The 14,194-nt window shown below is 37.0% G+C and overlaps 1 protein-coding gene across 45 annotated transcripts in view; it reads right to left on the bottom strand.

Moving 5' to 3' along the window:
- Window positions 1–14,194, bottom strand: part of blnk (B cell linker) — a 374,165-nt gene that overhangs the window by 221,105 nt on the left and 138,866 nt on the right. For 6 of the 45 annotated variants that reach the window (XM_028795338.2, XM_051923856.1, XM_028795339.2 and 3 more), the window contains exon 1: window positions 771–933. The exons of the other annotated variants lie outside the window; for them this stretch is intronic. The gene's annotated coding sequence lies outside the window, so the exon portion shown is untranslated. Of the gene's footprint in view, window positions 1–770; window positions 934–14,194 lie in introns of those variants that run through there. 45 annotated transcript variants of the gene reach the window in all.

The following is a 14,194-nucleotide window of genomic DNA, read 5'->3' as shown; positions in this document are numbered from 1 at the left end:
CTTTAAGATATTGTATCCTACTTAATGTCTGTGTAATCTGTTCTCTTTCTCCATATTTCTCTTCAGGTACCTTGGCATTTCCTGTAATAACAGGAATACTGTACTAATTATTGACTCCATATTGACCTGCTTTGTTTGTAAACTAGCTTTGTGCATTAAAATACTTTGTGATAAACTGTCCTCCTTATTAGTTTACTCCTTGCTTTCAGGGGTAGGTTCCAGCCTACATGATCCTTTCCTGAACAGAGTTGCTAGACTTAAACATTCTTTTTTTGTCCTTTGTTTAAAAAAACAAGTTGTGAATAATTTGCTTCTGAACTGTGACACATGTTTAAAAAGAAATATGATTTTTTAAGAGCTACAAATAGAAAAAATGTCATCAGTGTCATGTAACTGATTGCCCAATTCATTTACATCATCCGTACTAGAAATTCCCTGTAGTGTTTGAAAATGCCTCAAATTCTTAACATACACATTTTAAAAATATCAAGTTGTTTCCTCTTTTTCGACATGAAGTTGCAGTTTTCTGCCCAGAAAACTAGCTTTGCCTTTTTGTTTTGATTTTTTTGTTTAGGATAAACTTTGTTATAAATGACAGATAGCAAATATTTTATACATGCTTTCAAGGTTTGAGTAAAATAAACTGAAAAATTATGCAATGCAATAGAATACTAGAATTGAAACATTTTTGCAGGTAAATATTTTTTGTAGTTTTTATGTAATACAAATTTTGAATTACTCTATTAAGTGAAAAAAAAAAGATTTCTGACCTTTTTCCATGAAAACCTTAGTTGTACCAAGACATTGAATCCTTGTATTTTTAAATTAATTTCTTATTATAAAAGTAAAAACATATGCCTATGTGAGCAGCTCTGGCCTCAGAGGCTATCATTGCTTGTAGGCCCAGTGTCCTGTATTTAAATCCAGCACTTGGTCTTTGTCCTGTGGTGATTGCACAGTCTTATCATGTCGTGATGGGTTTCCATTGGCCCTCTGGTTTTCCTCCCACATCATCAGAGACATGCATTTTGTATCAATTAGAAATTAAAAATTAGCTCTGTATGAGGGTAAGCATGGGGTGTCTATGTGAATGAGCCCCTGAGAGTGATTGACTTCATGGATGGAAGGCAGTAAGTGACCCTAATACAATACTGCCAGGGTTGGATCTGGCCCCCTGCATCACTTAATTGTATTAAACTGACTTGAGAATGTTATGTTATGTTGTTATATATAAAACCGTCTTAATTTCAAATCTACATTGTATAGTTAGTGTCCCATTTCTTTTGGTGTTTAAATGATATTTAATTACACTTAATTTACTTTTTTTTATTAAAGCACATTCTACATTCAGTGAATCATTTATTATACTTATTTTCTTTTCTTTTATATTTTATTCCTGTATATTTGAAATAGTTATAACATTTTCTTTGCATTTGCTTTTTTATTTATCATATGATAACCCATTTCTATTTTTTACTATGTGGTCTAATTTCATTATATTTTTATCACTTAGTAGCTATAGTCATTTAGAATATTTGTTACATGAATACTGGCAATATGTTTTTTGAAAACTTCATCTATTCCTATTATTTGTTATATTACAGCCGTGGTTGTGTTTATTTTCTATTTTCTTTTTGTATTTCTTCATTATTTTATGTATTTTCTATGTAAAATAATTGTTTAGTATTTAGAAACTTCATTTTTAAATGTTTCTACATTCCTTTTACTTTGTGAATGTCAGGGCTCCCTGATATCACAGCTGATGATAGCACCACCTGCCTTCATATTGGGGTCTAAGAGAAGGTCATAGCAGTGGTTCTTTGAATTTCTTAGATTGCAATTGTAAATATTTGATTTTTCTGGTTTCATGGATTTTTTCACCTCTTTTGTTGGTTTTGATTAGGGGATTATGTATTGGGACTTGTATGTTTTGGATTGCTTTTTAGGCAAAACCTTTCTGTCTTATTTTTTTTATCTTTAGCAATTTTGTGATTCTTGTTATGAATATCTTTATTTCTGAGGATTATCATTTGCCTTGTCATTAAATCGGGAGTTTTACAGTATACCCTCTCACTTGAAGGTCATTTTGGATACTTTTTGGGATATTCAAGTGTTTTTGAAATTTTAAAATTCCAGGCTTTATTTTAAGCTTGTGCAGGCCAAAGCCGCCAGTGAAGTTTGTGGTCAGATAGCCCGGGCTGAACATGGTTTAACGGTGTTTTAAAGGCCTCACACCCTTAAGCAAAGTTTTGTAAATATTTTTTATATTTTGGAATCTCGTTTGATTGAGAATTGTATTCTCGTTTTTGACTTTATAAATTACCATGCTTCTATTTGAGCAAGGGGCTTTCGTTGTTACCCTATCCCTAAGGGGCTTTTTACTGTTTCAAGTTCTTTTTTTCAAACAATAAGGCTTATTTAAACTTAAAGTCTTTATTTAAATTAAGCCAGCAGCATTATTTTGAAGAGTCTATTTATATGGAATGACATATCACAAATATTAAGCAAAACAACAGGATGTCATTTGTTCATTTTTGCAGAAGCAGGTCAGTTTGAATTTGTACTTATATTCCTGATATATTTCCTTATTTCCGTACAATACACGAGCCAAGCGTGCAAGTTAATTTTAGTGAAATTATTGCTTACATTTCTCCTCATAATAGTTGACAATAAAACAATACCAAGAAAATAATAAGAATTATGAAATGTGTATGTTTACTATGTTACAATATTTCTTTTTATGACTGACTCTTCAGCAACTTCATGATCTGTTTGTAGAACCTGTTCCTGAATCTACCAATGATTCTGTACCATTTGCCAGAGAAAAACCATTGTAATAGGTGATTGAGATCTGTAGTAATCCAGAAAGGATTTGTGCAAAAAGCATCTTAATATGTGGGCAATATGATTATTATCTACACGTATCATTGTCAATCTTAATAAGTATTTTAAATGACTTTCACAATATCTGTAGATTAAAATTAATATGGAAAAAAAAAGCCTCTTCCAGTAAAGCCGTTAGCACATAGTAGTATATTAGGAGGCTATCCATTGAATGTTTCAAAACAGTTCAAGTATCTGGGAGTTACAGTTACAAGAAAGTTTAAAAATCTTTTGAACACAATTCTTCCGTCTGATGGAAAGCCAAATTTCCCTAATCTGCTATATTTGATATATTTCAGCTAGTCAGGAAAAGAATATTGGCAGCTTTTCCAGACTTTTGTCACTGTGCTCACTACTAGACCATCTTTGGCAGTGCTGAGAAAGAGACCTGTCTATCAGTATCTCGGGAAAGGAGTGGAATTTGGTAAATTTCAACGTTTTGTTCTTCAATTTGTGCAAAACCTACTGTAATTGACCCAGCAATTTTCCCCTGGAAAACAATTGTTCAAATAAAATCTACAATATATCAGGAGTATGACTCTATTATTATCATCAGCTTTATGTTCCAATGTATTTACTTCATCCTGCAAGATGAATCATAAATTTATAAACTTATTTGTGATGGGGTTTGAAAGAATAAAGACATATAATTTGTATTTTCTGTATTTCCAACAATGTAGGCAACAATGTAGCCATTACACCTATTTGCAAGTTTAAAAAACTTTTGCATCTAAGATTTTTTTTTGTATCTGGCATTAATTTTACAAATCATTTCAATATCAACTACAGGTTTGATACCATTTATTGAAGAACAAAGTCTATTTCTAAAGTAATGTATATTCAAGGTGATGCATTCATTGAAATAACATTGATTCTGTTAAATCACACTTTAAATGTGTAAACAAAGAATGCTATGAGTTTACAATTGTGTGCTGACTAGTTAGTGTACCCTTTATAGAAGCTTTTTCAGTGACCAATAGATAGTGGAGAATAGTGTCCTTTTGAAAACATTGGTGAGTATCCTAGAGTAAAACAAATGAATGATCGAAATCTGTTTGCTTGAACTTGAGCACCAATGAAGTGTTTAGAGCAGATTATTTTAAAATGCTTTGTTCTGCAGATTACACCCCAGTGTCTCCAAAAGCAGTACACATATCATAGCAGTACACTTAGTGCTAATAAGGAGGCCCTATTAGGAATGCTAAAATATCTTTGGACGTTTTAGGTAAACTCAAAATCTAGTTGTGATTTTATTAATATATAATAGCATATTCATTATATGTGATAATAGAGAAGTTGATATAAATATTTTGTAGGTTAAAGATTTTCTTTTGAAATATTGTCAGTCTTTAAAGGATTAATAAGAGTGTCTCACATGATCATGTACTCTTTCCAGCACTGCATATTTTTTCATAAATTAGTGCTGAGTTTCTTTTACAACATGCACTTTTTAAAAAATGTATTGATGAATGCTTTAAGGTTTTAAATGCTGACACTTCATTCTGAACATATTTTAAAACCGGGGTGTCAAATGAAATGTGGATTTGAATACAATTTTTAGATGTGGTTCTTATAAATATATGTGTATAATTAATTATAGTATTTTGGATATGTTAGAATAAAAAGTAAGACATTGTATTTTGTTAAAAAGTCTTCTGATAACTTTTCAGGAAAGTGTGCAGAAAACAAAAGACTGTCATATACTTTATGTGGAAAACTCACAATTGCAACATAAGTAATTAAGGAAATAGTTAAGTGAGTCATGCCCTGCAAATATTTCTAAGAATCCAGGTTAATGAGCACATAGGACTTTTCAGTTGTGTTCTGACTACTGTTAAGAAATTTCAAATTTAGATTGTTTTTTCCTTACATAAACTGATTGACTTTAATGTTAGCAGCTGCATTCTATAAATGCTCAATGTATGTTTTGTATATGTTCTGTTCTTTGACATGGTCTGTCTTTAGGAAAACAGTTGAAATAATTTAAAACTGCAATACATGAATACAGCATCCAAGGCTGGATGTAATATCTTCAGAAATCTATTATACAGTATATGCAGATCTTGCCCTAAAATATTTGTAAACATTCTTAATGATTCTATATATTCTCTACATTATGATCAAAACAGTAAACAGAAAGTGGGTGAATGGGTGTAACTATGACACAACTATTTTGTGTTTATAAAGACTACAATAAAACACACACAACATTAGACAAAAAAACGACACAGAAGCAGAAAAAAAAATACAAGATTTGGGAGTCAAGCTAAAGTTAAAAAATGGGATTTATTAGAACAAACCTTAACAAATCTGATAATCTCATCCCTTAATGTAGTCTCCACCCTTCTTAATGCACTTGCACTACCTGCCTGGAACTGCCTGGATTCCAGCAGAATAAAAGGTTTTGTCTTGTCCTCGCAACCACTCGTGCACCCTAGTTGTTGTCGAACACTACATGCTAAGGGGTACTACAGTCACTAGTGCAAGTTACTGTGGCTTGCTGGAGACCAATGTGAAGCCTTGATATTCAATCCAAGTGGCGGGGACTGCTGTCTCAAAGAGTCCTTTTGCTGCAATACAATGCTTGCCCATACACTGCTAAGAACACCAAGGCTTGTCTGGAGAAACTGGTAACTACAGGGGAATAACGCTGCTCTCGGTGCTGGATAAGGTCCTTGTTAGGGTAATCCTCAATAGGATCCATGATCACTTTCTCACCTATCAACGACCAAAGCAGTTGTGTTTTACACCTATGAAGTCTACCATTGACCGCATCCTGGCACTGAGGGATCTCATGGAATGCAAACACGAATATTGGTGAATATTGAGTTTCTTAGCAGCCTTTGTTAATTTTTGGAAAGCGTTCGACACAGTTGATCACACTACCCTGTAGGACATCCTGCACCTTTGTGGGATACCCCCGAAGTTGATGTATAACATGGTTGACCTGTTACACTGTCAATGTGGGTACTGTGCAGAGTGGAGGCAGAACCTTCACTTTTTTCCCAGTTGATTCTTGGGTTTGTCAGGGGTGTGTTCTTGCTACTACTCTGTTCAGTGCTTGCATGATGGCTGTGGGGCATCTGTTGGTGAAGAAAGATTCACTGGTTTTCACTTTAATGACAATTTTGTGATCTTTGCGAAGTCAATGGAGGCTCTGATCAGGGCTTTTCAGAGATTGACTGAGGAGTCTGACTGTCTGGACTTGCGAGTGTCCTGGATAAACACCAAGATCCAGGCATTTAATGACCTCTTGGGCACGGCCATTGGAAGTGTGTCTGTCTGCAGAGAGAATCTTGATATCATCGAGAGGTTTACTTACCTCGGCAGCGACATTCATGCCTGTGGTCACTCTTCCTATGAAGTCATTAGTCTGATTGGGAGAGCATGGGGGGTCATGAGGTTGCTGGAAAGGGGTGTGTGGCGCTTCTGATATCTCTGCAAAAGGACAAAAGTCTAAGTCTTTAGAGTCCTGCTGCTTCCTGTTTTGCTGCATGGTTGAGATATGGACACTATCCTGTGACCTGAGATGAAGACTGGACTCCTTCAGTAATGTATCTCTTTGGCGAATCCTTGGATACTGCTTGTTTCACTTTGTGTCAAACGGGTTGTTACTCATGGTGTCTCAAATGAAGGACATTACCTGCATTGTGAGGGAGTGTCAGTTACGACACTGCAGCCATATGGTGCGATTCCCAGAGGGTGATCTGGTTCGCAGGATCCTTATTGTTAAGGACCTGAGCAGCTGGACTAGGCCAAGGGGATGCCCATATAACACCTGGTTGCAGCAGATAGATGGTCATTTCTAGAGGGTTTGACTGGACTGTGTGTCTGCCTGGGGGGTTGCCAACCGGAATCCAAAGCTGTTCTGTCGTGTGGTTGGTGTGGCAAGACGCTGTATCGGCGCATGCTCACCAACCTGACCTGACCTGACAATATTGCTGAAAATTTTTCACACTCTCCTTTCTAATTTTTTTTAAGGGAGGAGGAATTACTGATTAAGATAAATTTCTGAAATAAAATCTGCATAACTGCATACAAGGTAATAGAACATTCTGTAAAATTCTTTGATCTGGTGTTTATCTAACCAGATTTGTTATTTATAATTATACTTTTCATGTGTAAGGTATGATTTGAATTCTGAAGTTTTGGTTTCATCTTATAATTTGATCCTGCCTTCATTATACCACTAAAACAACCCTTTGTTGAACCAATTGAATCTGTTTAATGTAAGGAAATTGTTATTGTGATTTATTAAAGGTAAAGGTCTTTAGCTGAATTACTTTTGATATTTTTACTATACCGTTATAATTCCAGGTTAAGTGGTAGCAGCTCAGCCGTCCAAAACTATAACTCAACCTGGTAAACATGTCTGTAAATAACAATGTTGCAATTGAATGGAGGAGAGTGGTTTCTGCTTCTGTATATAATCAGAGTGTGGTTAAGCCATCAGTGCTTCAGGAATTTACAACTAAGAGTTCTTAACATCAATGGACAAATTCAGAAAAAGCATACCTTTAGGATTTTACATTTAAAAAAACATTTCCTGTTAGTGTATACAAATATACAATATTTTAATGTTATATTAATATATGTTTTCATCTAAATAAAAGCTCAATATGTATTTGATTTCTGTTATCCCATTATTTGTCCATGACTCTGAGGACTGTGTCTGCAGTATGATGGACTAGCATGTGAGCCAAAGAGAGTCTAACAGATGTGTACTAGAGATTGTTAATAGAAATGAGCTCTGTGTTTGTTTAGGTATTCAGTGTTCCCAGCCAAAAACAAGAAAGTCCAAAAATCGGCTATCACAATTAATAATTTATCTAAATAAGATACTTGAATGGAACGATTATATTTTGGCCACACTTTCTTCCTAATAATGAAATTGCTGTCCCTGACTTGATGCTCAATCACAGGCTGAAGTTGTCTATGGCAAAGGGATTACTTTAAATCCTGTCTGAGGCTATTTTTGGGGCAGGTCCTGGCAACGTGTTCTTGTTTTGGCAATGCCCCGAATTTACAGTAACTTGCTTTCTAGAGGTTCTTGTGGTAGTGTCCTTTGTTTTTTTCAGGAATAACTGAGATCCATGGAAGCATGCGATTGATAGAAACTGCCTCCCTGATCTGAATTTAAACTACTATTGATTTTTTGTGATAGTCATGGATTTTAACATACAATTTTTTGTATTCTTTGTTAGAGGTCAGTGATATACTTTATAGTTTTGTCATCTGTTCTTGAAACCTAAATAAAGTGAAATAGTAAGCGTTTGGTCATAATCAGATTCAAGCAAATGAAGCATCTGCTGAACAGACCAGGAAGAGTGGTGAAAAGGGACCTGGGAATAGCTAGTGGATGTAACTAATCAGGAATGAGTTGGCCTTCAGCCAATAGATGAACATTGCCTACATTCCAGTGGAGGTTAGTGACTTACAACCTGAATGCCCCTTGTGCAAGCCATCAGTAGTAGAGATACTGCACTTTCAAGTTGTTGTAGCAAAAATATTGTCTATATCTTTTATGGCTGAAAATGTAGGACCCATAGGGACATACCAGTGATGAGGAGAAACTATTATGTTAAAGTCAGATGCCTTCTATATACTGTAATTCTATAAATATTAGCAGAACAGTCTCCAAATTTAGTCAGCAAAAAATGGAAACAGTGACTAAGCTGAAGGAGTCTGTGTGAAAAATATTTGACAAAATCATACCAAACAATATTCAGGTTGGTTCTGGTACACCAACCTTAGGAGTGGTAATTGAGATATCATCGATTCTGAGAAATGGTAGGGAAATGTTGACCTTTACTGGAGATAATTTTAAGGTGGAAGGAGTGATTTGAGGAACTTGTTAATCTTGTGCATATGTCATTCTTGGAAGGTATAGTGTCACAACTGCAGGTGTTTTGGTATAGTGCTGGTCAATCTTAGTCACCATATTCATTTCTCATTAATAAGACTCTTAACATATCAACACTCTTGTAGATAGATAGATTTGTAGCTGCTGCATGCAGTAGAGCATGCAGTGGTGTTGAAGGTGAAGCTAAATATCTAGGCTTATGAGTCAGTCTACTTTAGCATCCTTCCGTATTGTTACAAGGTTTGAGGCTTAACAAAAAGACTGAGGTCAAATATACAGTATAAGCGACCAAAATGAGGTGGGACTTATACTCTGTGATTGTGTCAGATGCTGAGCAATTTGAGAGGACAGAGCTGTTAGTTCTCTGGATTGAGAGTATCCAGTTGAATTAGCTTTTGCATCTAGAGAGAAAACCCCCAGACACTACGAAAGGAGGGTGTATGAAGCATGGTCAATTCGCAGAAGACCTAGAGGTGGGTCTAAGACATGCCTGAGTAGCTTATACCTCTCAGGTAGCCTGTGAGCAATACAGAATTTTCCAGAAGGATTCTGTTGCAGCGATAAATTAAATGTTGTTTGATGAGCTGTTCTCTTGATGTGCAACCCACATTGGGAAAATCAGATTGAAAATGAGGAGACAAGAGATTATTTCAGTGTAATGCACTGAATTTTGGTACTGGTCATTCTCATTTAAAGTACTTTAAATGTTGACAATATTTTACTATAAAATGGTGCAATTACAATATATAATCTGCTGTTATTGTTGTTCTTTTTAAACTTTTGTTAGGCTTCCTTGCAGCTGTAAACCTAATATTGGTGTCATTTTAGAGGTTTTTCCATCCAAGGAATCAAATTCTGTAATCAGAATTTTAAGTATAGCTTTTATTTTGAAGTTCATTATTTTTTTTTACTGTCTTTTCCAATGCTATTTTGGTGATGGACATCACAGTTTTGCAAAGATCGCATCACTGTGTCCATGGAATTATATTGATGGTTTGGTTTGTTGCTGTTTATGATGCCATCAGGTGCACTGGTATAAAGGTTCCCCAAACAGTCAGTCTGTTATTGATCCAAAATAGTCAAATTTACTTTTGAGTATTTTGATATTTTTTAAGTGATGCACATTTACAGTATGACTGTATAACATAAGAGTGTCTGTTAGTGCCGTTCTGTATCCAGTCTAATGCCAATAGAGTTAAGACTTTAAAAAAAAAAAGTGTGTTTATCCATCCTTTATGTGTTTTAAAAATAATCGGCAGGAGAATACAAAATAAAAAAGATATTACAAAGAAATTAAAAACCTGCTACCCTATGGGGTTCTTTGCATGGGTCCTTTGTCCTGTCTTTTGCCTCCCCATGTTACTGTCTGCCATGTTACCTGAAAGTACTCAGTTTTCTCACCTCCTGCATTTTTTCTCTCCCTATTTATCTGTTTCTCTTGACTGGCAGATCTCATTCTTGTACCAGTGACCATTTGACCAATTCACTTCCTGACACAAAACTCACTCCGTTTCCACCTGGGACAATTTTTACCTATTATTTTTGGTAACTTCCTGGCAAAGCCCCAGCATGAAGTGAGATGAAGTGTGCTCTATTTAGTTAGTCTTTAGGGCCCCTGTATCAAACTAGTGTCTTATCACCCTAGAGGGAACTCCATGCGCGAGCTTCAGAAAATCTTGCTGTGGGCTAGGTAAGTAAATACAGCATCTAGGTTACCTACTTTTTCCTTTAGACAGTAGTGTCCCACACTTTGGATAACATTTTTTTCAACTTAGTAAATCCTACCAATTCAAAATGGTTTTTGTTTGTCTGCATTAGAGGTTGACAAGAATTTTTTTTAGTTATTAAAATTTCTCATTTTTTAGGGTTTTACGTAAGTGTTCTAATGCAAATCCTGCAACAACTGGGGATATGTCTTACTAAAAATCCCTGTCATCTCAATTTGGAGAACAGAGGAACCGTCCTTTTCCTTCGAAGAGCATCTCTCCCTCTCTCTCTCTCCCTCTACAAAAGGTTCCTTTTTTTTGTCATTTCCCATGGAAATCCTTGTCAGTCAGGAAAACCTTGACAATAACATTTCTTTAAAAATATAATCAATTCTTAACAATCAACTTTGCTCACAGTATAGTTGAGGATTTGTGTTTACTAAAAAATAATAAAATTATGTACCAATTATCCATCCATCCATCCATTGCCCAACCCGCTGAATCCGAACACAGGGTCACGGGGGTCTGCTGGAGCCAATCCCAGCCAACACAGGGCACAAGGCAGGAACCAATCCCGGGCAGGGTGCCAACCCACCGCAGATGTACCAATTATGAGAATGTATAATTGTTAAAACACTATATTGTCTAAAAAATCTAAATGCTTTATATTTATATGTAACTAGTATGATAATGGGGTGGCACAGTTGGTAGCGCTGCTGCCTCGCAGTTAGGAGACCCAGGTTTGCTTCCCGGGTCCATCCTGCGTGGAGTTTGCATGTTCTCCCCGTGTCTGCGTGGGTTTCCTCCGGGTACTCTGGTTTCCTCCCACAGTCCAAAGACATGCAGGTTAGGTGCATTGGCGATCCTAAATTGTCCCTAGTGTGTGCTTGGGGTGTGTGTGTGCGCGCCCTGCGGTGGGCTGGTGCCCTGCCCAGGGTTTGTTTCCTGCCTTGCACCCTCTGTTGGCTGGGATTGGCTCCAGCAGACCCCCGTGACCCTGTAGTTAGGATATAGCGGGTTGGATAATAGATGGATAGTATGATAATAATAATTGGTAATAATGATTAGAAAACATGTAGATAATATGTTAAGTTGAATTTTTACTATTTGTGAAAAATGTACATATTTATTTGTTGACTGACCTCCATTCATCACATGTTTTGTACCTGCTTCATACAATTCAGTGCTATAGTGACTAAAGTCTACACTAGCAACATTTTACACAGTGCAGGAACACATCCAATAAGGAGTGCCAGTCCTGTTCAAATCATAATCACTTGAACTCAAGTACAATAGGTGACTATAAAATCCCCTGCTCTCCACGTTATTCATGGTGTGATGAGAATATCCATTCATCAATAAATCCATTGACACAGAAAACTTAACCCAATTTTAGTGACATGGACCACCAGAAACAACCCCTGTGCACACATTCCCATTTACCATGCTAGTCTAATTCATAGTTAGCATAACATGCATCCAAATCCAAAGAAATTCCACACTGACAGTGACTGGATCCAGGATATGAGCCTAGTCTCATGGAGCAAACCACTTAGACTACTGTGCTGCTCAAGAAAATGTTATATACAATATGCAGTATTTATTAACTGAGTAGAAACTGAAGTCATCTTTTTACTTAGTAAGACATTTTTAAGCTGTCATTTCAGATCTTCAGAATTCTGTTATATATACAGTCCATTTGACTGAGTTCCATATCACTGTGGTTGTGTTGTAAATTCTCAATTGGCACCAGGAGGTTGCAGTTCACTGGTGAAGTTTCATGACTGTAAAGCCTAGCTTATATTTGTTCAAAGTAAATAAAACATCTATAATTAATACACACTGAAGAAAAATAATGATTTTTGAAATTAGCTCAACAAGTAAATATTATAAAATGGAAACTGGAAAGAGGAAGTTTTCTGTTTATATAATAAATACAGGGTAGGCCTCTTCATTTTTCAGAATATGCACACTGGAAGATTTTGCCTTTAAATAGAAAGAAGACTTAGATTGCAATATTCAAAAAGTTTACATATTAGTTCATCTTCAAAGGGCTTGCCTTTTTTGAAAATATGAATGTAAAAAATACAACAATACATGCATCTCTTTTCTACTATAGTAAGGGAAGCACACTGCCAAAGCAAAATTAGCCATGGAGCTGCTGAAGGTGACACCTCAATGGCAGAGGAGCTGAACCACTTCTTTGCTTGCTTTGAGATGGAACTACCAGAGGCAGCTGTTTCACACGCAGCACCAACTCACAACAACATCACCCCCTCCCTTTTAGGTGGCAGAACATGAGGTGAGATGCTCGTTCCAGGCTGTCAGTCCTAGGAAGACAGCAGGTCCCGACGGTATCCCTGGACGTGTGTTGAGGAGCTGTGCAGAGCAGCTGGCTGGGGTTTTTACAAAGATTTTTAACCTGTCACTGTCCCAGGCCTCAGTTCCTCCCTGTCTGAAATCCTCCATCCTACTCCCTTTACCAAAAAAATCATCCATAACCTGCCTGAATGACTATCGGCCAGTAGTGCTCACCCCAGTGTTGATGAAGTGTTTTGAGGACTGGTCCGGAGTCATATCCTGTCCTTCATCCCTCCCATCTTTGATGCACACCAATTTCCTTACAGGGCTAACGGGTCTACTGAGGACGTTGTTGCTGCTGCCCTCCATGCTACGCTGTCCCATCTGGAGCACCAGGGCAGCTTTTCACGTCTCCTCTTTATTGATTTTAGCTCTGCTTTTAACACCATCATCCCTCACAGATTGGTGGGCAAGCTGCTAGCCCTTGGACTCCCATATTCCACTTGTATATGGATTAAAGACTTCCTGACAGACCGCACACAAAGGGTTTGTGGTATAGTGAGTCCACAGCTCTCAGCAAAGGCCCATTTTAAATAAATAATCACCGAGGAGAGTGTTTGGCTGACACTCAGTGGGGCTGAAGGAAGCGGTCGCTCCAGCGGAGAGATTAAGTAGCTGGAGTAACCAGTAGAGGCGACGACTAACCGTTGACAGGAGCGGGAGTCGAGGAGGCTTTGGGCTGGTTTAGCCACAGCATGAGCGCCTTGGCCGCTGGGAAAATAACCAAAGTCTCTGTCCAGTTTGGAGCCCGACATAGCCAAGGATCGGAGGGCTACTGGACCCGAGTGAAAAGCAGCTGTTCCTGCAGGTAGGCGACTCTCCTGTTGATCAGCCCAGATGGGAGTAGCAGGGGAGCCGCCATGGTAACAGAAGACACCGGGCTTTGTAATTTTAAAGGATTGCTTCCTGTGATATTTTAACCTCGTTGTTTTTAGAAGATTTTTTCTACTGATTTTAACCTCCACGTATAACAACTGTTTTTATTGGATTATTTATTTGAAGACTGTTTTTGAATGCACTGCACTTTATTTTGAACACTTGTTTTGTTGATTGTTTTAATAAAAGCACTTTGGACTTTTATACGCCATCCCCTTGCTCCATTGTTGTTGCCTCACTGCTTAGCTCATTGGTAGCATTACCGACGGTGACAGGTTCAAGGGCTCCCGAACAGCAGATGGGAGCATGGAGTCGAACCTGGAGTCGAAGACTGCCCACATCCTTTTTCTATTACACATGCGCACATAACCATACACTCCACCATATAAGAAATAACAGGATACCTCTGGACATTTTACTAATCAAAAGGAATACATAACACTATATATCACTCCTCCCTCTTAAGTTTAACAGTCATTTTTTATATGTAACATATATTCTATAT

The sequence above is a fragment of the Erpetoichthys calabaricus genome, chromosome 2 (genome assembly GCF_900747795.2).
Source record: "Erpetoichthys calabaricus chromosome 2, fErpCal1.3, whole genome shotgun sequence".
NCBI lineage: Eukaryota > Metazoa > Chordata > Cladistia > Polypteriformes > Polypteridae > Erpetoichthys > Erpetoichthys calabaricus.
The sequence above is the reverse complement of the archived record's forward strand: the minus strand, read 5'-3'. Positions and strand labels throughout refer to the sequence as shown.